Source organism: Pseudophryne corroboree, chromosome 2 (assembly GCF_028390025.1).
Source record: "Pseudophryne corroboree isolate aPseCor3 chromosome 2, aPseCor3.hap2, whole genome shotgun sequence".
Taxonomy (NCBI): Eukaryota; Metazoa; Chordata; class Amphibia; order Anura; family Myobatrachidae; genus Pseudophryne; species Pseudophryne corroboree.
Genome location: NC_086445.1, coordinates 964,104,525 through 964,131,339, shown reverse-complemented (window position 1 = coordinate 964,131,339; position 26,815 = coordinate 964,104,525).

Here is a 26,815-nt window from a genome sequence, read left to right as displayed (position 1 = left end):
TCATGCAGCTACTGTATGCCCTGGTTTACAGTATGTGAATAAAAAAAATAATAAAGTGTCTGAAAAAAACTACAGTAACATGCATTCGTACTTAAGGAATCGAACCCTGGACTCTGAGTATAGGAAGCGAAACACTTCACCACTTCGCCACAGACAAATGTATAAATCCATTGGTTTTGATTATGCTGTAATGGCTACGGGATTAGGACGATAACATACTGTAGAAAATTCCTAATCTTGAGAGGCAATAGTGAACTTGTAACACACATCCATTTGCGACAGTGTACACTACTGGTTTTACAGTACTGTGTTTTGTCTGCGGGACTTGGACGCTCACATACAGTATTCATAAAGTATTGTAGATGGATCATATACTGTATGCTGTACTATTTGCGTCGGTGTCGTACTGTATATACAGTACTGTATTAAATAATGCAGCGTAATGAGTACAGTATTTACTGTATGCAGCGTAATGAGACGCCTTAGTAAAGTAGTCCTTATTATGTATGTCAGTATTGTATTTTACGGGAGACCACACGCATGCGCAGTGGTGATTGTAAAAAGCGACATCTGGTGGCTGATCGCAGGTATTACACGTAAAGGTAACGCCAAACGTCAAATGTCTGTCTCCGTGCGATTAGATAGCCTCTCTGTGGCTAGGCGCGCCTCGCTACGCCACAGTACGCTGCGTATGGTCGAACGGGACAAACGCCGCGGCCACTCAAGATAAAGGTGGCTACATCTGTATGTCTAACCAAAGTCATATAAGACAAGAATGGAAATATTAGAACTGTTTGAACTTGTAGCAACAATAAACAAGTAGGAAGAAAAAGAGAAAGCAAGTACACCGCCATATGTAGATGTGGAAGCAGTTACGGCCAGCATACAAACTATAGAAAATAAAAATATGAAAAATATGACTGTAACCTATATATGTACTAATGAATGTTGAAGTTTTATTTAGGAGGAGAAGGCAACCTGATTGGTTTCAGCCATTTCTCATGAACTCAGAGGAGTATCCAACCGGTAAAAGAAGAGCAGTACCCTGCGGGGGAAGTGGCTGAGACCAGTGGAACTGGTAAGTATGGTATCATTCGTGTACATATATAGTAAAATAAATAAAAAAATAAAAATCAAGAAAGTAATGTCAGAAATGGAGAAAAACCCGTCCGCACATTAATATTTGCCAGTAGGAAAGCGGACAGAGACAGGGTAACACCTAGAGATGTGCACTTGAAATTTTTCGGGTTTTGTGTTTTGGTTTTGGGTTCGGTTCCGCGGCCGTGTTTTGGGTTCGACCGCGTTTTGGCAAAACCTCACCGAATTTTTTTTGTCGGATTCGGGTGTGTTTTGGATTCGGGTGTTTTTTTCAAAAAACACTAAAAAACAGCTTAAATCATAGAATTTGGGGGTCATTTTGATCCCAAAGTATTATTAACCTCAAAAACCATAATTTCCACTCATTTTCAGTCTATTCTGAACACCTCACACCTCACAATATTATTTTTAGTCCTAAAATTTGCACCGAGGTCGCTGGATGACTAAGCTAAGCGACCCTAGTGGCCGACACAAACACCTGGCCCATCTAGGAGTGGCACTGCAGTGTCACGCAGGATGGCCCTTCCAAAAAACACTCCCCAAACAGCACATGACGCAAAGAAAAAAAGAGGCGCAATGAGGTAGCTGTGTGAGTAAGCTAAGCGACCCTAGTGGCCGACACAAACACCTGGCCCATCTAGGAGTGGCACTGCAGTGTCACGCAGGATGACCCTTCCAAAAAACACTCCCCAAACAGCACATGACGCAAAGAAAAAAAGAGGCGCAATGAGGTAGCTGTGTGAGTAAGATAAGCGACCCTAGTGGCCGACACAAACACCTGGCCCATCTAGGAGTGGCACTGCAGTGTCACGCAGGATGGCCCTTCCAAAAAACACTCCCCAAACAGCACATGACGCAAAGAAAAAAAGAGGCGCAATGAGGTAGCTGTGTGAGTAAGATAAGCGACCCTAGTGGCCGACACAAACACCTGGCCCATCTAGGAGTGGCACTGCAGTGTCACGCAGGATGGCCCTTCAAAAAAATACTCCCCAAACAGCACATGACGCAAAGAAAAATGAAAGAAAAAAGAGGTGCAAGATGGAATTGTCCTTGGGCCCTCCCACCCACCCTTATGTTGTATAAACAGGACATGCACACTTTAACCAACCCATCATTTCAGTGACAGGGTCTGCCACACGACTGTGACTGAAATGACGGGTTGGTTTGGACCCCCACCAAAAAAAGAAGCAATTAATCTCTCCTTGCACAAACTGGCTCTACAGAGGCAAGATGTCCACCTCATCATCATCCTCCGATATATCACCGTGTACATCCCCCTCCTCACAGATTATCAATTCGTCCCCACTGGAATCCACCATCTCAGCTCCCTGTGTACTTTGTGGAGGCAATTGCTGCTGGTCAATGTCTCCACGGAGGAATTGATTATAATTCATTTTAATGAACATCATCTTCTCCACATTTTCTGGAAGTAACCTTGTACGCCGATTGCTGACAAGGTGAGCGGCGGCACTAAACACTCTTTCGGAGTACACACTTGTGGGAGGGCAACTTAGGTAGAATAAAGCCAGTTTGTGCAAGGGCCTCCAAATTGCCTCTTTTTCCTGCCAGTATAAGTACGGACTGTCTGACGTGCCTACTTGGATGCGGTCACTCATATAATCCTCCACCATTCTTTCAATGGGGAGAGAATCATATGCAGTGCCAGTAGACGACATGTCCGTAATCGTTGGCAGGTCCTTCAGTCCGGACCAGATGTCAGCATCAGCAGTCGCTCCAGACTGCCCTGCATCACCGCCAGCGGGTGGGCTCGGAATTCTGAGCCTTTTCCTCGCACCCCCAGTTGCGGGAGAATGTGAAGGAGGAGATGTTGACAGGTCGCGTTCCGCTTGACTTGACAATTTTCTCACCAGCAGGTTTTTGAACCCCAGCAGACTTGTGTGTGCCGGAAAGAGAGATCCAAGGTAGGTTTTAAATCTAGGATCGAGCACGGTGGCCAAAATGTAGTGCTCTGATTTCAACAGATTGACCACCCGTGAATCCTTGTTAAGCGAATTAAGGGCTCCATCCACAAGTCCCACATGCCTAGCGGAATCGCTCTGTGTTAGCTCCTCCTTCAATGTCTCCAGCTTCTTCTGCAAAAGCCTGATGAGGGGAATGACCTGACTCAGACTGGCAGTGTCTGAACTGACTTCACGTGTGGCAAGTTCAAAGGGCAGCAGAACCTTGCACAATGTTGAAATCATTCTCCACTGCGCTTGAGACAGGTGCATTCCACCTCCTATATCGTGCTCAATTGCATAGGCTTGAATGGCCTTTTGCTGCTCCTCCAACCTCTGAAGCATATATAGGGTTGAATTCCACCTCGTTACCACTTCTTGCTTCAGATGATGGCAGGGCAGGTTCAGGTGTTTTTGGTGGTGCTCCAGTCTTCTGTACGTGGTGCCTGTACGCCGAAAGTGTCCCGCAATTCTTCTGACCACCGACAGCATCTCTTGCACGCCCCTCTCGTTTTTTAAATAATTCTGCACCACCAAATTCAAGGTATGTGCAAAACATGGGACGTGCTGGAATTTGCCCATATTTAATGCACACACAATATTGCTGGCGTTGTCCGATGCCACAAATCCACAGGAGAGTCCAATTGGGGTAAGCCATTCCGCGATGATCTTCCTCAGTTGCCGTAAGAGGTTTTCAGCTGTGTGCGTATTCTGGAAACCGGTGATACAAAGCGTAGCCTGCCTAGGAAAGAGTTGGCGTTTGCGAGATGCTGCTACTGGTGCCGCCGCTGCTGTTCTTGCGGCGGGAGTCCATACATCTACCCAGTGGGCTGTCACAGTCATATAGTCCTGACCCTGCCCTGCTCCACTTGTCCACATGTCCGTGGTTAAGTGGACATTGGGTACAACTGCATTTTTTAGGACACTGGTGAGTCTTTTTCTGACGTCCGTGTACATTCTCGGTATCGCCTGCCTAGAGAAGTGGAACCTAGATGGTATTTGGTAACGGGGGCACACTACCTCAATAAATTGTCTAGTTCCCTGTGAACTAACGGCGGATACCGGACGCACGTCTAACACCAACATAGTTGTCAAGGCCTCAGTTATCCGCTTTGCAACAGGATGACTGCTGTGATATTTCATCTTCCTCGCAAAGGACTGTTGGACAGTCAATTGCTTGGTGGAAGTAGTAAAAGTGGGCTTACGACTTCCCCTCTGGGATGACCATCGACTCCCAGCAGCAACAACAGCAGCGCCAGCAGCAGTAGGCGTTACACGCAAGGATGCATCGGAGGAATCCCAGGCAGGAGAGGACTCATCAGAATTGCCAGTGACATGGCCTGCAGGACTATTGGCATTCCTGGGGAAGGAGGAAATTGACACTGAGGGAGTTGGTGGGGTGGTTTGCGTGAGCTTGGTTACAAGAGGAAGGGATTTACTGGTCAGTGGACTGCTTCCGCTGTCGCCCAAAGTTTTTAAACTTGTCACTGACTTATTATGAATGCGCTGCAGGTGACGTATAAGGGAGGATGTTCCGAGGTGGTTAACGTCCTTACCCCTACTTATTACAGCTTGACAAAGGCAACACACGGCTTGACAAATGTTGTCCGCATTTCTGTTGAAATACTTCCACACCGAAGAGCTGATTTTTTTGGTATTTTCACCAGGCATGTCAATGGCCATATTCCTCCCACGGACAACAGGTGTCTCCCCGGGTGCCTGACTTAAACAAACCACCTCACCATCAGAATCCTCCTTGTCAATTTCCTCCCCAGCGCCAACAACACCCATATCCTCCTCATCCTGGTGTACTTCAATACTGACATCTTCAATCTGACTATCAGGAACTGGACTGCGGGTGCTCCTTCCAGCACTTGCAGGGGGCGTGCAAATGGTGGAAGGCGCATGCTCTTCACGTCCAGTGTTGGGAAGGTCAGGCATCGCAACCGACACAATTGGACTCTCCTTGGGGATTTGGGATTTCGAAGAACGCACAGTTCTTTGCTGTGCTTTTGCCAGCTTGAGTCTTTTCATTTTTCTAGCGAGAGGCTGAGTGCTTCCATCCTCATGTGAAGCTGAACCACTAGCCATGAACATAGGCCAGGGCCTCAGCCGTTCCTTGCCACTCCGTGTGGTAAATGGCATATTGGTAAGTTTACGCTTCTCCTCCGACAATTTTATTTTAGATTTTTGAGTCCTGTTTTTTACTGATATTTGGTGTTTTGGATTTTACATGCTCTGTACTAAGACATTGGGCATCGGCCTTGGCAGACGACGTTGCTGGCATTTCATCGTCTCGGCCATGACTAGTGGCAGCAGCTTCAGCACGAGGTGGAAGTCGATCTTGATCTTTCCCTATTTTTGGAACCTCAACATTTTTGTTCTCCATATTTTAATAGGCACAACTAAAAGGCACCTCAGGTAAACAATGGAGATGGATGGATACTAGTATACTTATGGATGACGAGCGACTGCCGACACAGAGGTAGCTACAGCCGTGGACTACCGTACTGTGTCTGCTGCTAATATAGACTGGATGATAATGAGATAAAATTAAAATATATATATATATCACACTAGTACTGCAGCCGGACAGGTATATATTATGTAATGACGGACCTGCTGGACACTGTCTGTCAGACTCAGCACTGCAGACTCCTAAAGTAAGCTACTAGTATCAAGAAGATAGAAAAAAAAAAAACCACGGGTAGGTGGTATACAATTATGGATGGACGAGCGACTGCCGACACAGAGGTAGCTACAGCCGTGGACTACCGTACTGTGTCTGCTGCTAATATAGACTGGATGATAATGAGATAAAATTAAAATATATATATATCACACTAGTACTGCAGCCGGACAGGTATATATTATGTAATGACTGACCTGCTGGACACTGTCTGTCAGAACTGCAGACTCCTAAAGTAAGCTACTAGTATCAAGAAGATAGAAAAAAAAAAAAAACCACGGGTAGGTGGTATACAATTATGGATGGACGAGCTACTGCCGACACAGAGGTAGCTACAGCCGTGGACTACCGTACTGTGTCTGCTGCTAATATAGACTGGATGATAATGAGATAAAATTAAAATATATATATATATATCACACTAGTACTGCAGCCGGACAGGTATATATTATGTAATGACGGACCTGCTGGACACTGTCTGTCAGCACTGCAGACTCCTAAAGTAAGCTACTAGTATCAAGAAGATAGAAAAAAAAAAAACCACGGGTAGGTGGTATACAATTATGGATGGACGAGCGACTGCCGACACAGAGGTAGCTACAGCCGTGGACTACCGTACTGTGTCTGCTGCTAATATAGACTGGATGATAATGAGATAAAATTAAAATATATATATATATATCACACTAGTACTGCAGCCGGACAGGTATATATTATGTAATGACGGACCTGCTGGACACTGTCTGTCAGACTCAGCACTGCAGACTCCTAAAGTAAGCTACTAGTATCAAGAAGATAGAAAAAAAAAAAAACCACAGGTAGGTGGTATACAATTATGGATGGACGAGCGACTGCCGACACAGAGGTAGCTACAGCCGTGGACTACCGTACTGTGTCTGCTGCTAATATAGACTGGATGATAATGAGATAAAATTAAAATATATATATATATTACACTAGTACTGCAGCCGGACAGGTATATATTATGTAATGACGGACCTGCTGGACACTGTCTGTCAGCACTGCAGACTCCTAAAGTAAGCTACTAGTATCAAGAAGATAGAAAAAAAAAAAAAAAACACGGGTAGGTGGTATACAATTATGGATGGACGAGCGACTGCCGACACAGAGGTAGCTACAGCCGTGGACTACCGTACTGTGTCTGCTGCTAATATAGACTGGATGATAATGAGATAAAATTAAAATATATATATATATCACACTAGTACTGCAGCCGGACAGGTATATATTATGTAATGACGGACCTGCTGGACACTGTCTGTCAGACTCAGCACTGCAGACTCCTAAAGTAAGCTACTAGTATCAAGAAGATAGAAAAAAAAAAAACCACGGGTAGGTGGTATACAATTATGGATGGACGAGCGACTGCCGACACAGAGGTAGCTACAGCCGTGGACTACCGTACTGTGTCTGCTGCTAATATAGACTGGATGATAATGAGATAAAATTAAAATATATATATATCACACTAGTACTGCAGCCGGACAGGTATATATTATGTAATGACGGACCTGCTGGACACTGTCTGCAGAATGCGTTTATAAAAACACCACACGACGAGTGTTTAACTTTTTCAGGCAGACAATCACAATATACTGGTGGTCAGCAGACAATCACAATACTGGTGGTCAGTGGTCACTGGTCAGTCACACTGGCAGTGGCACTCTGGCAGCAAAAGTGTGCACTGTACTTAAAATATGTACTCCTGCTATAACTGCTCCCCAGTCTCCCCCACAATTAAGCTGTGTGAGCAGTGAGCACTCAGCACAGTCAGATAATGATATACAGTATTACATATGATGCAGCACACTGGGCTGAGCACAGATATGGTATGTGACTGTGTCACACTGTGTATCGTTTTTTTTCAGGCAGAGAACGGATTAATTAAACTGGTGGTCACTGGTCACACTATCAGCAGCAAGTAGTACTCCTCCTAATAATATGCTCCCCAAAATTTGTGTCTCTCTCTAGTACTCTAGTCTAAATGGAGAGGAAGCCAGCCACGTCCTCTCCCTATCAATCTCAATGCACGTGTGAAAATGGCGGCGACGCGCGGCTCCTTATATAGAATCCGAGTCTCGCGATAGAATACGAGCCTCGCGAGAATCCGACAGCGGGATGATGACGTTCGGGTGCGCTCGGGTTAACCGAGCAAGGCGGGAAGATCCGAGTCGCTCGGCCCCGTGTAAAATAACCTGAAGTTCGGGCGGGTTCGGATTCCGAGGAACCGAACCCGCTCATCTTTAGTAACACCCAGGTATTTCTTTTAGTTACTATATAAGAAGTATTCATTCCTAGTAATGCCCCTAGTTAAGATGAGCTCGGAAATGTTTGTTGGACCATGTACAGACCCTTAATACGGGATGAGAAGGATTGAATGAATACTTCGCATGACCTAGAAGCTTGTTAAATGTTTTATTTTTTTTGTCTTTTGCAGTGATAGAAAACTCTCCGTCTGGATAAGATCACTGGTAAACACTAATTCGGCAATTGGGAGGTGGCTGTCTCTGTGCTAATGGACAGGCTCAATAAGGCATTGAGGGTCAGGGTGCAGACTTCTTTGCCAAATTGGAAAGGGGTCAGAGTAGCTAATCTTAGAGAGTGCATTATTGAACATCACAAGAATATTGCTAGGCGCAGAGAACAACAGGTGGAGAGGTTGAGGACGGTAAGTATATAGGCACATACAGGAAAGACCCATCAGTCCAAACCCCAGATCCCTAATGGTAAGTCAAGGTCAATAATATGTTACACTTGTAGGAAGGAAGGGCATTTTGCCAGAGATTGTAGGAGTAGTAGGACACATAGTCAATATAGTCCCCCTTGACAGAAAACACAAGCCACATTATTAAACACATAGACGGGACCAAGGGACATATAGTAAGGAATCACAAGCCATATAGAAAACACAGATTCGGCTAATGGGAAGAACAAAATAAATGCAACATTACCCTTTGACAAAACTTGCTGGGGTTAAGATGGGGCCTCTAAACTTTTGCTTCTTTTTCCTAGCAGAAATGGCCCCTGATTAACTTAACAGGAGCTTTGTTAGATATGATATACATATAATGTGCACCCGCTCAGGAAGTACAAAGTATGATAGACACCCACGAAGACTAATATTACATTTCACTGTTCTAGATGCATGTCCATCACAGGTAGAGGAAATTATCCCACAGATACCGGGTTCCCTATGAATTTAGGATGGACAGGACACTGGATTGATGGCTGGGATAGTCCCAATAGCGATACAACAAACACAGAATTTTTTTTAAGGGGAGTAGAACAAGTAGAGAATCACTTCCCCGTAGTGCCCAATCCAGTTGTCATTTTTAGTAAAATCTTCTCCACCTCTACAAACTCATCTGTCACCAACCTCTATTCTGTTTCTCCACAGTTTCCTCTTCATCTTTTGTGTTCACACAGGATGGTACAATACATGGACCCGATTACAGTTCAAACACTACATGCCTAATTGGTCCTTCAGAGTTCTGCCCGAACCCAGTATATCTCACCAGCACGATAACAACAGTATTACTGCAGTGTGCCTTGTCATGCACAAAGGGTGGAGGAAGGATGAGAATACTGGTGAAGGAAAAATTTTGTATAGACACTGATATGCCTGTTGGTGAATGGCAAACCTGACATTTTCTTTTTCATTTTCTTCTTCTTTCTCTCCTCTAGAGATGTTTTTTTTTCTTTCTTTTTTTTTTTTTAAGTTATGCTCATGGTACTCTACATTGCAAACACACAACAGTTAAATTAAGATACAAATTTGTGTTCCCTACATTCCTGGAAGGTCTGGAAGTCGAAGGGGTATGGTTAGGAGTCCCCAGGACTCAGGTGGACACGGTAAGCCAGTGGCCCCCAGAGCATGTCTCCCAAACCTAGCTGAGGCAGCATATGGTCTGACTCACCTAGGGTAAGGAAGGTATGTGCAAGCTGGTAAGAGCTTACTGGAGTGCACCAGGGTTTTCTTCTCCTGCAGGTGAGAAAGCAGTGACCTGTCTTACTTGCTTGAGGAAGAATATTGGTAAGGCAATACCAACAGAGCCATCCCATATCCCTCCTGCAGGCGGCAGAGGCGTAACTAGCATGAGGCGAGCAGGGTGCGTACCCTGGGCGCCGTGGCAACCCCAGCAGAGGGGGGCGCCACCAGCACCTGCATGGCCCGCTCGCCCCATGCCGCCAGAGCTCTGCACTCCACCACCGTTGCGCTGCTGCTGGCCTCTTCCTGCTGGGAGCGTGACCGCGATGTGTCACGCTCCCCTGTGTGAACAGCCTGCTGTTACCTGCCGCCTCAGCCCGCCGGAAGGGGAGTGGGGTGAAAGTCCCGCTCCCCCTGCCGGCAGCAGCTCCCGCTCCGCACACACTGGCTGCAGCTCCCACTACCGCCAGCACCGCGGCTTCACGCCTCCCACAAACATGAACACTGCAGCTTCACTCCTATCTGGGAGCCAGTCGCAAGCCGGACCCGGCAGGTAATGGGGGAAGGAATGCCTGTTTACCGGCAATGGGGAAAGCTCCTGCTTATTAAAGTCTGCTGCAGTCAATAGAGGTGCATGTCTCTATATCTGCCATCTCCCCCTGCCAGTGTCACCTGCTGCCCCCAGATCTACCCTCACCCGTTGCCCTCACCCCCTGCCAGTGTCACCCGCTGCCCTCACGCCCTGCCAGTCACCCGCTGCCCTCACGCCCTGCCAGTGTCACCCGCTGCCCTCACCCCCTGCCAGTGGCACCTGTTGCCCTCACGCCCTGCCAGTGTCACCCACAGCCCCCCCAGATCTACCCTCACCCCATGCCAGTGTCACCCACTGCCCTCCCCCTGCCAGTGTCACCCACTGCCCTCACCCCCTGCCAGTGTCACCTGTTGCCCTCACGCCCTGCTAGTGTCACCCACAGCCCCCAGATCTACCCTCACCCTGCCAGTGTCACCCACTGCCCTCCCCCCCTGCCAGTGTCACCCACTGCCCTCACCCCATGCCAGTGTCACCCACTGCCCTCCCCCCTGCCAGTGTCACCCACTGCCCTCACCCCCTGCCAGTGTCACCCGCTGCCCTCACCCCCTGCCAGTATCACCCGCTGCCCTCATCCCGCCAGTGTCACCTGTTGCCCTCACGCCCTGCCAGTGTCACCCACAGCCCCCAGGTCTACCCTCACCCCATGCCAGTGTCACCCACTGCCCTCACCCTCTGCCAATGTCACCCACTGCCCTCACCCCCTGCCAGTGTCACCCGCTGCCCTCACCCCCTGCCAGTGTCACCTGTTGCCCTCACGCCCTGCCAGTGTCACCCACAGCCCCCAGATCTACCCTCACCCCCTGCCAGTGTCACCCACTGCCCTCACCCTCTGCTAGTGTCACCCGCTGCCCTCACCCCCTGCCAGTGTCACCCGCTGCCCTCGCCCCGTGCCAGTGTCACCCGCTGCTCTCACCCCGCCAGTGTCACCTGTTGCCCTCACGCCCTGCCAGTGTCACCCACAGCCCCCAGATCTTCCCTCACCCCATGCCAGTGTCACCCACTGCCCTCACCCCCTGCCAGTGTCACCCACTGCCCTCACCCCCTGCCAGTGTCACCCGCTGCCCTCACCCCCTGCCTGCGTCACCTGTTGTCCTCACGCCCTGCCAGTGTCACCTGTTGCCCTCACGCCCTGCCAGTGTCACCCACAGCCCCCAGATCTACCCTCACCCCCTGCCAGTGTCACCCACTGCCCTCACCCTCTGCCAGTGTCACCTGCTGCCCTCACCCCCTGCCAGTGTCACCTGCTGCCCTCGCCCCCTGCCAGTGTCACCCGCTGCCCTCACCCCGCCAGTGTCACTTGCTGCCCTCACGCCCTGCCAGTGTCACCCACAGCCCCCAGATCTTCCCTCACCCCATGCCAGTGTCACCCACTGCCCTAACCCCCTGCCAGTGTCACCCACTGCCCTCACCCCCTGCCAGTGTCACCCCCTGCCAGTGTCACCTGTTGCCCTCACGCCCTGCCAGTGTCACCCACAGCCCCCAGATCTACCTCACCCCCTGCCAGTGTCACCCACTGCCCTCACCCTCTGCCAGTGTCACCCGCTGCCCTCACCCCCTGCCAGTGTCACCCGCTGCCCTCACCCCCTGCCAGTGTCACCCGCTGCCCTCACCCGCCAGTGTCACTTGTTGCCCTCACGCCCTGCCAGTGTCACCCACAGCCCCCAGATCAACCCTCACCCCATGCCAGTGTCACCCACTGCCCTCACCCCCTGCCAGTGTCACCCACTGCCCTCACCCCCTGCCAGTGTCACCCACTGCCCTCACCCCCTGCCAGTGTCACCCGCTGCCCTCACCCCCTGCCAGTATCACCTGTTGTCCTCACGCCCTGCCAGTGTCACCCACAGCCCCCAGATCTGCTCTCACCCCATGCCCCTAGATCTTTCCTCACCCTGTACCTAGATCTGCCATCACCCCCTATTCCCAGGTCTTCCCTCACCCCCTGCTCCTAAATCTGTCCTTTCCCCATGCCAGTGTCAGCCCTGTACCTAGATCTGCCCTCACCCCCTGTTCCCAGATATCTTACCTCACCCCCTGATAGGGTCACCTCCTGTACACTGATCTGCCTTCAACCCCTGCCAATGTCTACCCCTACACTCCTGATCTGCCTTCACCCCTGCCAATGTCACCCCTGCACCTATATCTGACCTCATATGCTGCCAGTGTCGCCCCCTGCACCCAGAGATCTACTCAAACCCCCGCCAGAATCACCCCTCTTTACTCAGGGATCTGCCATCTGAGGGACACGGGGATGCTGTGAGACACAAGACAGGAGGCAGGAGTAAGGGGGCAGGAGTGACGGGGCATGATGCAGGAGTGAGGAGGCAGGAGTGATGGGGCAGGATGCAGGAGTGACGGGGCAGGATGCAGGAGTGAGGAGGCAGGAGTGACGGGGCAGGATGCAGGAGTGACGGGGCATGATGCAGGAGTGAGGAGGCAGGATGCAGGAGTGAGGAGGCAGGAGTGATGAGGTATAATGCAGGAGTGAGGGGGCAGGAGGCAGGAGTGACGGGGCAGAATGCAGGAGTGACGGGGCAGAATGCAGGAGTGACGGGGCAGAATGCAGGAGTGACGGGGCAGGATGCAGGAGTGAGGGGGCAGGATGCAGGAGTGAGGGGGCAGGAGGCAGGAGTGAGGGGGCAGGAGGCAGGAGTGACGGGGCAGGATGCAGGAGTGAGGGGGCAGGAGTGACGGGGCAGGATGCAGGAGTGAGGAGGGGGCAGGAGGCAGGAGTGACGGGGCAGGATGCAGGAGTGAGGAGGGGGCAGGTGGCAGGAGTGACGGGGCATGATGCAGGAGTGAGGGGCAGGAGGCAGGAGTGACGGGGCATGATGCAGGAGTGACGGGTAAACGATACTAATGCTTACCGTTGCAGTAACAGCACAGGAGGACGGCGCACATTGGGATCCTGCAGCAGGAGAGAAGATCCCCCTTCGGAGCGCAGCAGACCACACTGAAAAGGGTGCATCCCCGGTGCGGTGCTCTGCATCCCGGGTGGCACTGAAGACGTGGAGTGTCAGAGGTGGCAGAAGCGCCGCAGCTTGGGGTGAGAAACTGCTGCAACCCTTCCGCTGCTAAACTCTGCAATTAGTCAATGGGCTCCCCTCACCACAGTGCCCCTCAGGATTAGTTAATTCAGTGGGTAGGATCCCCTCACTCGATAATGTGAATTTTGGCTCATGCCGTGTGCTAAAATGTGAATTTCGGCTCATACCGTGTGCTATAATGTGAAAGGGGCACCAGTACTAGATAGTATAAGGGGTCCTACTACACTGAAGGTCACGCCCCTTTTGAGTGACCACGCCCTCTTTTCGGGAGCACGCGCATAATTGCTACCTTCACTTTTTCATTCTCCCTTCAAAAATTCCACTTCCACCACTGCACCTATATCTATACATACACACCCTGACATCTTTATATATAGTCACACCGGTGGCGTGTGCACATACTTTCCTTTTTTTCTTTTTTTTTGTGGGGAGGGGGAGGGTGCCATTATTGATCTTGCCCTGGGCTCCAAAAACCCTAGTTACGCCTCTGGCAGACGGATCTTTTCAGGAAATACAAATCGACTTTGTACAGTTAACACCCTTTAGGAATTATTGTTATGTATTGGTGTGCACTGATGTTAACTGGGTAGAGGCATTTCCTGCTGCCACGGATGCTGCTGTGTTTACCGAAAAGAAAAATTGCGTATAAATTTGTGTGTAGATAATGGTACCCCTAGAAGTAGGAGCAAAGCTTGGAATTGGACTATTGTGAACATAGATACTGCCACTAGTATTATGTAGCATCGGAACCACTCCCAGATCTTCACTTAACGAATCACCCTCTTCTAAATTTGTTTTTGTTTTGGTATTTGTGGTTTTTTTTTTTTTTTTTGGAAGACAACCTCATGTCATGATTGATCCGCACAATGATCAGAAATACACCAATGAGGTGACAGTACAGTACCTTATCGAGATGAGCCAGCATTTGAGAACTTGACAAAAGAACTTGAAACTGTTGATTCCTGGTATGCCAAATACTAACTGTCTTGATTATGAACCAAGAGTCTGTGTGATTGTTCTTCTGCTCAGGTTGCCTCATAGACAGCTGGAAAGGACCGTACCAAGTTTTGTTGACAGCACTATCCCAGTGAAAGTAGCCGAGAGAGAGACTTGGGTCCATGATTCCCATTGCAGGAAAGTCGGCAGTACGGAAGGAACTCGTAAATGGAGTGAGATCGCAAAAGTATCACCAGAGACTCTGTTCCGTGAAGACTGAGAGGCGGCACTGTTGAATACTACCTGAGCGTGCTAAAGGATCACAGAAAGACCAGTCGTTGTAATTGATTTGCTATGAACAAGAGTTGTTTTGTTCTATTTCTCTTTTCTCTCTTTCCCGCTGACAAACATTTTTTTTCAGGACATTCTATTTTTGCAAGATTTTTTTATGAGGAGTCGAGTGTGGGACTGAAACTGGATCTGTAGGAAGGAGTGATTTCCTTATAGGATCCCAGGATTAGCCGATCAGTTTGTTAAAGCCAGAGAAAAATCAAAGGTCTAGTAGTTATGGAGTTCGGAGGTAACGTGATAGGCTATTGTCTGAGGAATACTGTATTTTGTAGTTATTGTGACACCATATTTGAAGATGAGAGCATTCAGAGATGTCAGTCTAGCAATAAGGTGACAGACATCCCTTGAGTGATTACCACTCACTAGTGGGTAAAGGTCTTAAACCAAACGGAATGCTGGATGTGCTCACAGGTGCCTCTAAGACGAAAAGATGCAGGATTAGTGCCATATTTTTTTTAGAGTTTGCTGAGGTACTTGAATTACACGGAAGGGGGAGGGGACTGGTGGACAAAGAATATAATATAACTAGACCCCCTAGCCTTAAGATCCACCAGTACCATAGATAAATCCTTGGTATGTTTAAATCTCACCAATTTCAGGAAATTGGGAGGTAATCAGGAACAATCAGACAATGGCTATTCACACATTGCAGATAAAGAGCTCATTAATATATGTGAAAGAAAGGTTTATGAATGGCTCTCCCCGAACTCCGAAGGTTTATGTTATTTAGGAAGGACACTACTTATAACCCTTGTTCAATGATTAAACAGACCTAGCATACGTTCCAGAAATGGAAACAATGTTCAGAAAATGATAGGAATATGTAGATAATGAAAATTTTCTGTCACTTTCACGATTTGTTTGTGTCTTCTTCATCTACCCAGCAGAACCTCAATCGAATCCGAACATCAGTTCACAAAGATGTAGGTACATGTATGTGTGAAATGTTCGTCCAAATCAGACATTATAGGCCAAAGCACTGTCCCAGCATACTCTATAGATTGAATGTTGTCCCACACCCAACCAGTGGTCCCGTGACCGCTGAGTGCATATAGAGGATGTCTTGTCCTCCTCCCTGTCTTCCCCAAATATGGTCAAACATCTGATTTGTGAAATGAATACATACTTGTGTCTAGGTCACTGATTATTGTCTGAAATATTTTTCTTTTGTTAATAATTGATGGCAGTTATTGTTTACTGCCAAAGGGTGGACTGTTGAAGTAAAAAATATTACATAGAGAGAACATACAGACTCCACACATATAAGTCGCTAAGCTTGCAAATACGCGCAGCGAGCACAGCAATATATGGTAACATACGCATTTACACGGACATGCCACAGAGATGGATTCGACACATATTTCATACAGCACATAATTATAATAATATCAAGCGCCAGACATCATAATGATTTAAAATTATAAAATGGAGTAACGTCATGTATGTGTATTATTGGAACAGAGCAAGATAGACATGTCGTGTTTGGTATTACAGTAACCAGATTAATGTGTAGATTCATTTGATACTTGTTATTAAGTTGTAGGACATTGCTTTGAGTAGTTATGATTAAATGTATGAAAGCTAAAGTCACTCTTATTAGAACAATGGACATTCGAAGCAGGTGGTGGACAGGAAACTCAGGCCAGCCCTTTTGATGTCTTTAAGGCTGAACCTCGTTTGCATATGAATTGACCAGTGACTCATCATGAATGAGAAAGTTCCCTCCCTTAGACTAGATGTGTGCACTCCCCCAAACTAGATAGCACATTGCTGATCAGACACACAGGAGTTGCTGTTTTAGTCCCAGATGATGATGGAGATGCTGCCAGACCAGTGCCTACATGATTTTACAGAGAGAGAGTGATATGGAGGGAAGACTTTATATGTATGTATTTGATTTAGTTTGTATTAACTGCTTACTGTATAAATTGTAACCATGTAACTATATGTATACTGTACATTGTGATATATTGAATACATATCCTTTTAATAACAAATATATGGATCAATGAGCTTTGGAACTCAGATAATGTCTGGGTGTATTGTTTTCTCTTAAGGGATGTAGTGTTTTGCGACGTACAGTGCACTTTTATCGTATATGGTACTAAGATGCGCCTGGCGTCCGCAGTATAAATTAGAGCGGGCATTTTAAATATTTGTTAGAAAGCAATTTGGTATTTACCCCTTTGGGGTAGTGGTGGATGGGTCAGCCAGTGGGAACGAAAGAGGTAGTCTCACCTGGTCTCTATCCGCCTTCACTCGGAAAGCCGGAACAGGAACAATAGTAACGGTATTCACAATCCCATAAAGTTTAGATTATTTTACTTCAGTCAATTATGTATTAGAACATTACTGCAATAATCTATTACTCTTTCAAGCATGGATAGAAGTACATTAACAACAATTTGATACAATAGGTCTCCCTACCTATCCCCAAAATCCCCCAAATTCCGAGTTTATATAATTGCAAATATATTATATAGTCAGTGCACTGAAATAGGCCCCGGGGTTTGTAAATCCTTAATACACTTGCTAGCTCTGCTCAGTGGCTCCTGTTCAACGTGATAGGTAGCGGTTTATGTGGCGTACCTGCACAACAACTTCGTTGTAATCCGGTTAAATTAGATTGTCAATAGCGACTTCCTAACGTTATTTGCTAGCTTCCAGTCGTTATCCAAGTATCCAACTGCCTTTAAGGAAGAGAAATTCGCTTTGGCACCGGGTTTGGGCCCACGCTAGTAAATCTCACTATTTAGGATGCAACAACGGGTTCGGTATCTTAGCGCAGTTCTCTAGGGTAAGCTGGTGAACTGGCCCTATTAGTGTGCAGTTATAATTCTAGCTGCTCTGTTGTGATTTATTACAGGGATTCGTCCCTCAACAATGGAATCCCCTTCCCCTGCCTTGGTTGCGAGACCCTACTGCGGTAGGCTGGTAAGTACTGCCTTAGAAGATTTAATGAGTGTCTCTATGGGGCGTATAATGGGTATGATTGTGACAGTATCCCCACTTGGCTTATGGGTGCCAAAGAGTATCTGTGCCCCCTTGAGTTCTGTCCTATCACCTGCTGCGCTAGCTTGTACTGGATGCTAGTGATGTGTGCTATGCAAAGGACTAATCACTGGTCACTCATGCTCTCCAGTGCTGCTCTCGGTGGTGCTCTGCTGACCGCCGGTCAGCTTACCGACGCCGGGATCCCGGCAGCATACCGACGCCGGGATCCCGGCGGGGAGGGGCGAGTGCAGCAAGCCCCTTGCGGGCTCGCTGCGCTTGCCACACTGCGGGCTCGGTGGCGACTTGCGGTCGCCACGGGTTCTATTCCCACTCTATGGGTGTCGTGGACATCATGGGTGCAGGGCGCCGGGAGGGAGGGGGGCACCCTGGGCTGCATAGATTGTTCGCCGGCGCCGCACGCGATACCGCCGGGCATAAAGGCGGTCACGCGCTGCGCCGGTGCTCCCACACACCATCGTTTTACTTGGTTGCAGGGTGCCGGGGGGGGCGCCCTGAACGGCAGTGCTTTGTGTATATGTATATAGTGAATTTACACTATATAGGTGTCCAGACTGTATATTTCGCTTAAGGGGCGAGAGCGCGCTGGGAAGAGGCGGAGCTTAGTCCTAAGAATGGAGTCAGCGCCATTTTCCTCAAATCCCCGCCAGGACTTGCTGTATAGTAAGATGGAGGGGGGGCACAGTGTTTTAATGCTATATGGGTGTCATATAGCATTATGTTGGATAATGGATGCATAATCCTTGTTGTAATACATAAATTCACTGTTTCCCTGTTAGTTGACCCACTATCGGTTAGTCGACATGTGTCGACGGGTGTGGGGGCTTAGTCACGAGCTGTTGTGGGGATAGCTGGTGGCTGCGCCGACGCAGGGCGGTACTTGATTCGGAAAATTAAGTATTACCAAGTTGGTTTTTGTGTGCTTAAAACAGTTAACACATTAGGGAGGTCACAGTGGTTTGTGGATGCCCTGTCGGCATCAGCAGTATTTCCTGGGTGAAAAATTGTCAGGCTGTTATTGCCTTGTACCTATATATACGTATGTATATTTATAGGTGTTTGTGGGGGGAGCCTTATCAGATTTGTATTTGTATGCTTCCCTCAGACCTCTCGGGGTTCCCAGTTTATTATTATTGTTTTTTGCCCGCTTACTATTCCTTGCTGTCGACATTTACTAAGTTTTCTGTCGACCATAACGTTCCTGGTAGATCCACATCGGGGGCGTGTCAGTACATGATCATACACATTCACAACACATTACTGTCTCTAGGGACCTGGCTGGTCGGGACAATCCACTTGCATATAGGTTATGTCTATATGTTTATATATGTAAACATGGGTTTATATATGCATGTTTTGGATATATGTGTTTTATTGTGTATTGCAGGATGTATATCAATGAAAGCTGAAATAATGGTATTCTTATCATGTGCTGGTCGCTCTGTTGATTAAGCTCTAGATTGGCCGTGACGAGTTGGTTCCGATCCTCTCAAGGAGTCCGAATATTATTCTCTTCACAACGCGGAGAGAAAATTATGACAGTCAACTCCTGGTTGACGCAGAGCCCGGTCGCAAAGGTTCATACACAGGCAGCTAAGTGAAATTTTATTTCTATATTGTGGCCTTATTTACACTGTATGCACTTGAGAGAGTGTTGTATTCGGGTAGGCATCCGACACAATCACCCTACCCAGAGTGGGTAGTGACAATGCTAAATTCCTTTGTCGTATAAACAACCCTTTATGAAGCTAAGAACACTGTACGCTGTTTACTTAAGAAGTACCGTAATGGTACGCTAGTTGCGTAACGATCGCTCAGCCGTAGGCGAGACGCTCAAGCGTCACGTTCGCTCACGGCCCAGGGATCACAGGACACGTTATTGGCTATGACTAGAGTAATGATTCGCTATGGCGTAGCTTACGCTCGAGACCACGAGGAGGTCACCAGCGGTGCAGACGCTCACAACGCTATACCTTAATGTTTAAACCTTATACCAGAGAAATACACTGAATACCTTAATGTGAGTACAGGGTGTAAGTGCAACCTTGTGTAACCTGACTAACTACAAAGCTGCTTGAGCGTCACCGACGCTCAAGTGAACACTTAACACTATAGGAAATACACAGATGCTGGTTTAGGTTCCAAGGCCTATTAACTGTATTATATCTAATATACTTGTAAAAGGGGATAACAGTACAAATGATACACTACAATATAACAGAGACTTCCTAACCACAGAACTAAACAATAAATACAAAAAGACAATACTACACTGACCTAAATGCAATACAATACAATACTATCTACTACAATACAATACTAGCCTAGTCTAGGGGAGATATGAGAGAACAGAACAGAGAGAGAGAGAGAGAGAGAGAGAGATGAGATGAGAGAAATTGGCTCACAGAAAGACAATGATAACGGAGAGAAACTTACGCACAAAGGGTATGATCGCCTGCGCCTCGATATCCAGCTCCCGGCTATCAGCAGATAACCGTTGATGAGAGAGTGAGAGCTGGATGTGGTCGGCCTGCCTATTTATGCCCCACACACAATGCAATCTCCTGGTCCTACAATCCCATTGTCCATTGGCCGAAGGAATTCGGCCCTGCATCATAACAAAAGGTCATAGGGTGATTCATACAGGTGGGCTGTGACGATTTCCAACAGCTCAGGTGGGTGGGAAACTGGGTTTCCCGCCGCATACCTGAGTATGTGTAATTAATAGAAATGGACATAAACTTCTTATGTCCATAACTATTCGCACGAGCGATTAATACGCTCCAAACCAACACCGGAATATTGCTAATTAAATACTCTTCCGATGGGTACCAAACACTGCTGTATGATTCCTGTTAGACCCTTCGTACGATATAAAGAGGGATTCCTCAGCTCTGGGACATTGTATTTTAACCAAACTTTCAGAATCTATCAAAGGGACCATGATCTATAAACTACATTAATTGTGAACATTTGTAACGAATGAGTCGCACGCTACGACTACATAAACTCTACCGTAAATACACATACCGCGCCTGCGAGTGCACGTTATTGCGGGTATGCGCATCCACGGGAGAGTGCACGCATGCGCAGCGCGGACCAGTGTGCGGTGCAAATATGGCAACGTGCATTGAGACATTTTTCTGACTTTGACAGTCCACCCTTTGGCAGTCAATAATAACTGCCACAAAACATTTAAGGAGAAAAATGTAAGTCAGGGGTTAATTGATTTCCATGGTTGGGTAGGGGAGGAGAGAGGAGAAGGTGTGAAGAGGGTATGACCTAGTGAGATAGCAGAAGCATGTGTGTATGAATCCATGTTTGGGGGGTCATGTATCATCGTGCCGTACGTGTTGTAAATCAAGCTTCGAGGTATTGCGAAGTATACATTTGAATTCCTTCTTATCCTGTGGTACAGGTCTGTGGATGGGCTGTCAAACTTTACCGAGCTCATTTCGGCTGTGGTTGTAACAAAATGGGGATGCACATTTTAGTTGATGATACATGACTGGGGGAGGTATGTGGTTGCTGATATCTGTGCCTGTATTCCCTATCGTCTATGTGTGTCGTTACCTGAGGGTTGTAGAGATGAAGATAAAGAACACTTACGAAAAATGCAATGATATTCTATGTCAGGGAAATGTACATCTGTTGTTGAAGTTGTGTTCGGTATCTGTTGAGAGTCGTCTTCTTTGCGCTGTTTTGCTCCTTAGGCATGAGCAACAAGCTTTGTCAGTGCCATCAGATTTACAAAAATGTTGGGCTAGCGTGAGTTTAAAAATACTAGGGAAACTGGGGATCCATGGCAAAGTTCATCAAGTGTCCATATTTAAAGTTGTCAAATCTTCTTCTTTGGTCAATCCGTTGTCTGTATACATCTCGTCTCGTCAGCTTCCTCGTCCAAGGGGGTCTTTGTATCTTGGAGAAAAGCAGAAAAACAGGTGAAAGAAACGGACCGTATAATCGCATTTTCATCACATCCTGGTTTCTATCATTGGGTCATAAATCAAATCTAGGTTAATTACGGTTTCCTCACTCCTCAAGCTCATCACTTTTGTACTTTGTTTGCACCTCATTAAAGCCTGCCCGCATCTAAATATCAATCCAATCGATATAACGACACCCAAGATACATAGTAGAAACTTTCCAACATCCATTATGACTCCTTGAGCCCAGTCTCCCAAACCGGAGAACCAATTTCGCGGGTTCAACCATGACACCCAACCAGTCAGCTCATTACCTACAGCAGCAAGGGTGAGATTGTGTTTTCGACGAAATTCCCACTTCAATTGGAGAATATCGTCCATCTTTTGGTCTATGACCTCTACCGGATCCTCGGTGCTATTCGTGATATACGTGCAACACTTTATGCCGTACTGTGTTGCCAATGTAACACAATATCCGCCTGTTACTGCTGTAAGATAATTAAGAACCATCCTATGCTGAACTAGTTCTGTTTTGTAAGCTTGAAGTTCTCTTCCAGTGTATCTAAACGTGTCATCATACATTTCAGTGATATTATCTAACAAATTGGCGAGTGCGGAAATGTATCTATAATTCATCACTCCCCGAGCGGTACGAGTGAAATCTAACGCTACCAGAACCTGAATCCCGGTGGATTCATGGATAAGATCAGAGGCCGGATGCTCTAACCTTTCTGACAGTTGTCTTTTAACTCGGTGCTCGTAATGAGTGTGAGTATAAGGAGCTTGGGCACCACGGTGTATGTCCTTCATTTTGTCATGTGTAACAGTCATCACTTCAGGCAATACTTTTCCAATATAACTCAATCCTTCAGAGTTTGGGGCAAGCCACTTGTACGCCTTTCTCCCGCATATGAAATATGCATCATCGGGGAGAACATAAGGGACGGAGAAGGACATGACCATGTTACAAACCTTCCAGGTGAAATCTCCTGACCCTAATTCTTCCAACTGCTTAATGCACGTATCGGTTTGTACGATATGTGCACAGTATCCTGGTGATACCTCTCCAACTCTAGTAATCCTATTTCCTAAGGTATATCGATACCGGAAAGATTTTCCTCTACTGGCTATGTGGCGTACGAGCTCTGTATCTGTAGGCATTCTATCTGCTCTGTGTGAAAAGGTCATGGTAAGGTTGCTCCATGACACTTCCCAATTTCCCGGTTTTCTGGGATTGGAGATATTAAAACATAAGAGGGACCTATCCACATGGTATTGGTGGAGCTTCAAACTAGGAGGGCTGGAGATGTTAAACCTCCGGTCCACCGGTCTCCCACCACTTAGCTCAAGTACCTCCCCTAACGTTAAAGGAAATGGTACTAGCCCTGATTTGCTGTGACCCTGAGGTACTTGAGAGCATACCCAACAATCTGTTTGGTTTAACACGTTACCCACTAGAGAGTGATAGTCACTCAATGGATGCCGGTCTATATGGATATTAAAACTAGATTGGCATTTCTTTATGCATCCATCTTCAACCAGATTATCACAGAGCCTACAGATACAATTTTCTTCAGCTAACAATCCTTCACAGTTGTTTACAAATAACATGGTTGTTAGATCGTGCCCGGTACTCGCCTTTGCTTGGTGATTGGGTTGCTATTGGAAATTTACACCTCCGTCTCAGTCATCAGGACCTTTCTGGATCCTTTCTCGACCTCACTGGTACTCTCACCGAAACAGACTGCTCTGGCCAACATCATGGTTAACGGGAAAAATCCATATCACAGTCTCTTGGGGCAAGTCCATCTTACAGGAGGAGAAAAGAAGAAATTTGTAAATGGGGTATAAGAAAATCAGTTTGAGGGGGAGAGAACTCGTTACGATAATAAGTTCTCTCGTCTTGTTGTTCTTCTTGTTCTGCTGTCCTCTCAAAGGTGTTGTCTCTCAGTCTTCAAAAACGATCATTCTGGTGATGCAATATGCCTTCCTAACCGACGATCTTTCTGTAAGGAGCAAAAATCTGGCATTACCATTGGTCCAACTGAGGGGTGACATAACATCTTTAAACCATGGAAACATGAGTGAGAAGAGAGAGAAAATAAAAAACCAAAAGAGATAGAGAACAATTCATGTGCATATATACATTACATAACTCGACAATAACCATCAATAAGAAAAGAGAAACAAAGCATTTTTTAAACATTGTAAGAAAACATTGTTAGCATTAGAAAAACATTGTCAGACTTATTAGGCTGTCATATCTATGTGTCTACTGGTCTCCTTGAGCAGTCCCTCCCCACCAGCACCTGCATTACTCCACTGTCTGTATCTGGCCAGAAATACATTGTGGCGGAGGTCATGCTGGGGTTTGGTAGACTTCTGCAAGGACCAAGTGGATATGCAATGTGTGAATTCTTACCACTACTAGTCAGAGATGGGGATAGAGAGAGGGAGAGAAAAAAAAAACATTTTTCACAAATACATTTACAACTTTTCACCTGGTCATTCCTGTGTCTTTAGTGAATGACCTCCCATTTCATTAACCGTTACTTCAGGCTTGCCTCCATTCCTAATAATCACCTTTCCTGCCTATGTGATCCTTGATTATAATGGTGTGTATTGTAATTTTGCTCATTTCTTGGTCTAGGGGGTCTAACTTTATGTGTGTTATTACAGTTGCTGGCATAATGCCCTTCTCTCCTACAATGGTAACAAATCCTGGGCTCCCTCCACGTGTCAATGACCTGAGGTTTTGGTTGATTTGATGCCTCCTCAAACGCTCGGATGCTCATCATCATCAATCGTTTCCCCTGTACTTCCCTGGTTCCTTGGATACCATGATTATGTCGTTGTCTTTCTCTTGATCTACAATCTCTTGCAATGTGTCCCTTTTTATGACAATGGTAACAGACTACCATATCTGGGTTTCTCGCAGGGGTGTGGGGCTTTTGTTGGGGTGGTCTTGTGGTTTGGGCCCGTATATTTGCTGCCATTAACTTATCTCTTTGTGACTCTCTGTACCTGGTGATATTCTGGTCATGATTAATGACGGCCTCTCTTAGTGCGGCCACCGAGATATCTCTCCAGTTTGGGTTGGTGGTCTGTACCCTTGTTTTTAATTCATCCTTTAAACCATTCATTAATACCTTAACCGCTATTCCTTTATGTTGTGCATTTGTCTTGATGTCTGCGATCCCAGTGTTTCTAGCCATTATTTGCAGTGCTCGATTGAAATAATTAGAAACATTTTCCCTTTCGTTTTGCCTTATGGAGAGAATGTCATTCCACTTGACAGCAGCTGGGAAATATATTCCTAACTGTCGGTTAATCTGCCTAATACATTCCTGATTGTGTTCCTCCATACAAGGTACCTCCGTGTTTAATTTACAATCAGCAATGAATTTTTCAGGGTCAACCCTGGAGGGCAAACATGCCCTCAGCACTGTCCGCCACTCTTTGTTGGTGGGTTCTGTGGCGTTTCCTAGTTCTTTAATAAACCTTTGACATTTGGCTAGATTTCTCCTAGGATCAGGAAATTCAGACATAATTGATCTCAATTCGGTCCGGGACCAGAGACAGCGCATTGCACTGTCCTTGACGGGAATGATTCCCTGATCGTCAGTCTTCCCATTGGGGACTGAGATCACCCTGGCCAGATCGAGCTCAGCTACATCATCTTGTGTTGGTCTTACAATATGGGGTACATCTGTTTGTGCGTGATATGAAACATTGTACGTACCTGTGGACACGACCTCACCTGACCCTCTGTTAGGGGGTTCGATTATTGCCTTTACCAATTTGGTCGTGTCCACCTGGATGTCTTGTAGGATGGCTTCTGGAAGAGGTGCCGACATCGTTCTGGGCTCACTTTCTTGTTTGTATTCCTGAGGGAGGTTTGACATGGGGTGCAGCTTGCACAGGTTAATAGTTGTACATTCAACAGTATTACAATAATCATTGTTACATTTATTACACTTATTCTTATAATCTATATTACAGTTGCTAAGAGCGTTTTTATTGTTCACCCTTGTGTCTTTCTCTCCGCAATCAACCCCTCTCCTGATGCCACTGTCTCTCCTCTCAAGATAAGAGTCAGAAAAGTCAATAGACTCTTTTTGTAATTCACTTTCCTGTTGCCATAACTGTAAATATTCATAATGTTTATTTTGTCTCTTCGTTGGTTCAATGAGACTTATCCTCCTCCTTAAATTTTGTAACACTACTGGACTGAAGCTACCTATTCTTGGGAATTTGTCCCTGTCTTGTACAGTCATTCTCTCCCATTCATCACATAAAACTTCAGCGTGATTTCCATATTTCTTACACATCACATATCGTGCCGACCCGATGGATCGGTTCTCTGAATCAACCCGAACCGAGGTTGATCGCCCCCTACCTGAACAACTGGCCCCCATAATCTGCAGGCGTTGCTTATTCCTCCTTGAATATCAAGGCTTTCAGCGAACCCTTACAAACAAACCAAGAAGTCCTTGGGCAGGCCGGCGGTGGCGGTTTACCAAGTACCCCACTTACTTCTCGCCCACGTTGGCCAGTACTGCAATCACTGTAACCAGAGCTGCTGTACCCAACCCAGGGCCCCTGTGAACCTTTATTTACTGGGGCGTGCTGGACCTACCAGTCCCCAGTAAGTATCGGTTGTTGGATAGTTCCCGAGTGACCAGCGAACTTCCCTTCCAAAAATAAAAAATTACACAAATCACGTCAGAATGTACAAATAGCGTTTGTGACCACTTTACTCTAATGGTATTAGGTCAGATTACTAACTACTGCACACAATTACGTGCGGTCCAATCGTTCAGTACACGAGCACTACTTGTCATGTACTGAAAGATCAATGGAATCTATGTTTCCGGCTGTGATTCCTTCAGCCAGAGCTTGTATGGCCTATATGGGTTCTGCACCAACACCCCAGGCGTTGTGCCACTGGACTTTTATAGCGGACCTTTTACCTTATGACCTCCTGGTCTTGTTACCTTATGACCTCCTGGTCTTGTTACCTTATGACCTCCTGGTCTTGTTACCTTATGGTCCGCTATACTCTAATGCTCAAATATTATTTAACCAGGGATGCCTCCCTAGCCACCGTATATGTCACTTACACGTATGTCCCTTGACGAGTACCCGGCTTTCCTTTTGGTTCCACCTTAAAGTTATATAAACTTTTGTATACAAAACACACTCACTCAACACATGTACACTTTTGTTTCTATATCTATTTCTGCGCAGAAATTTGTCT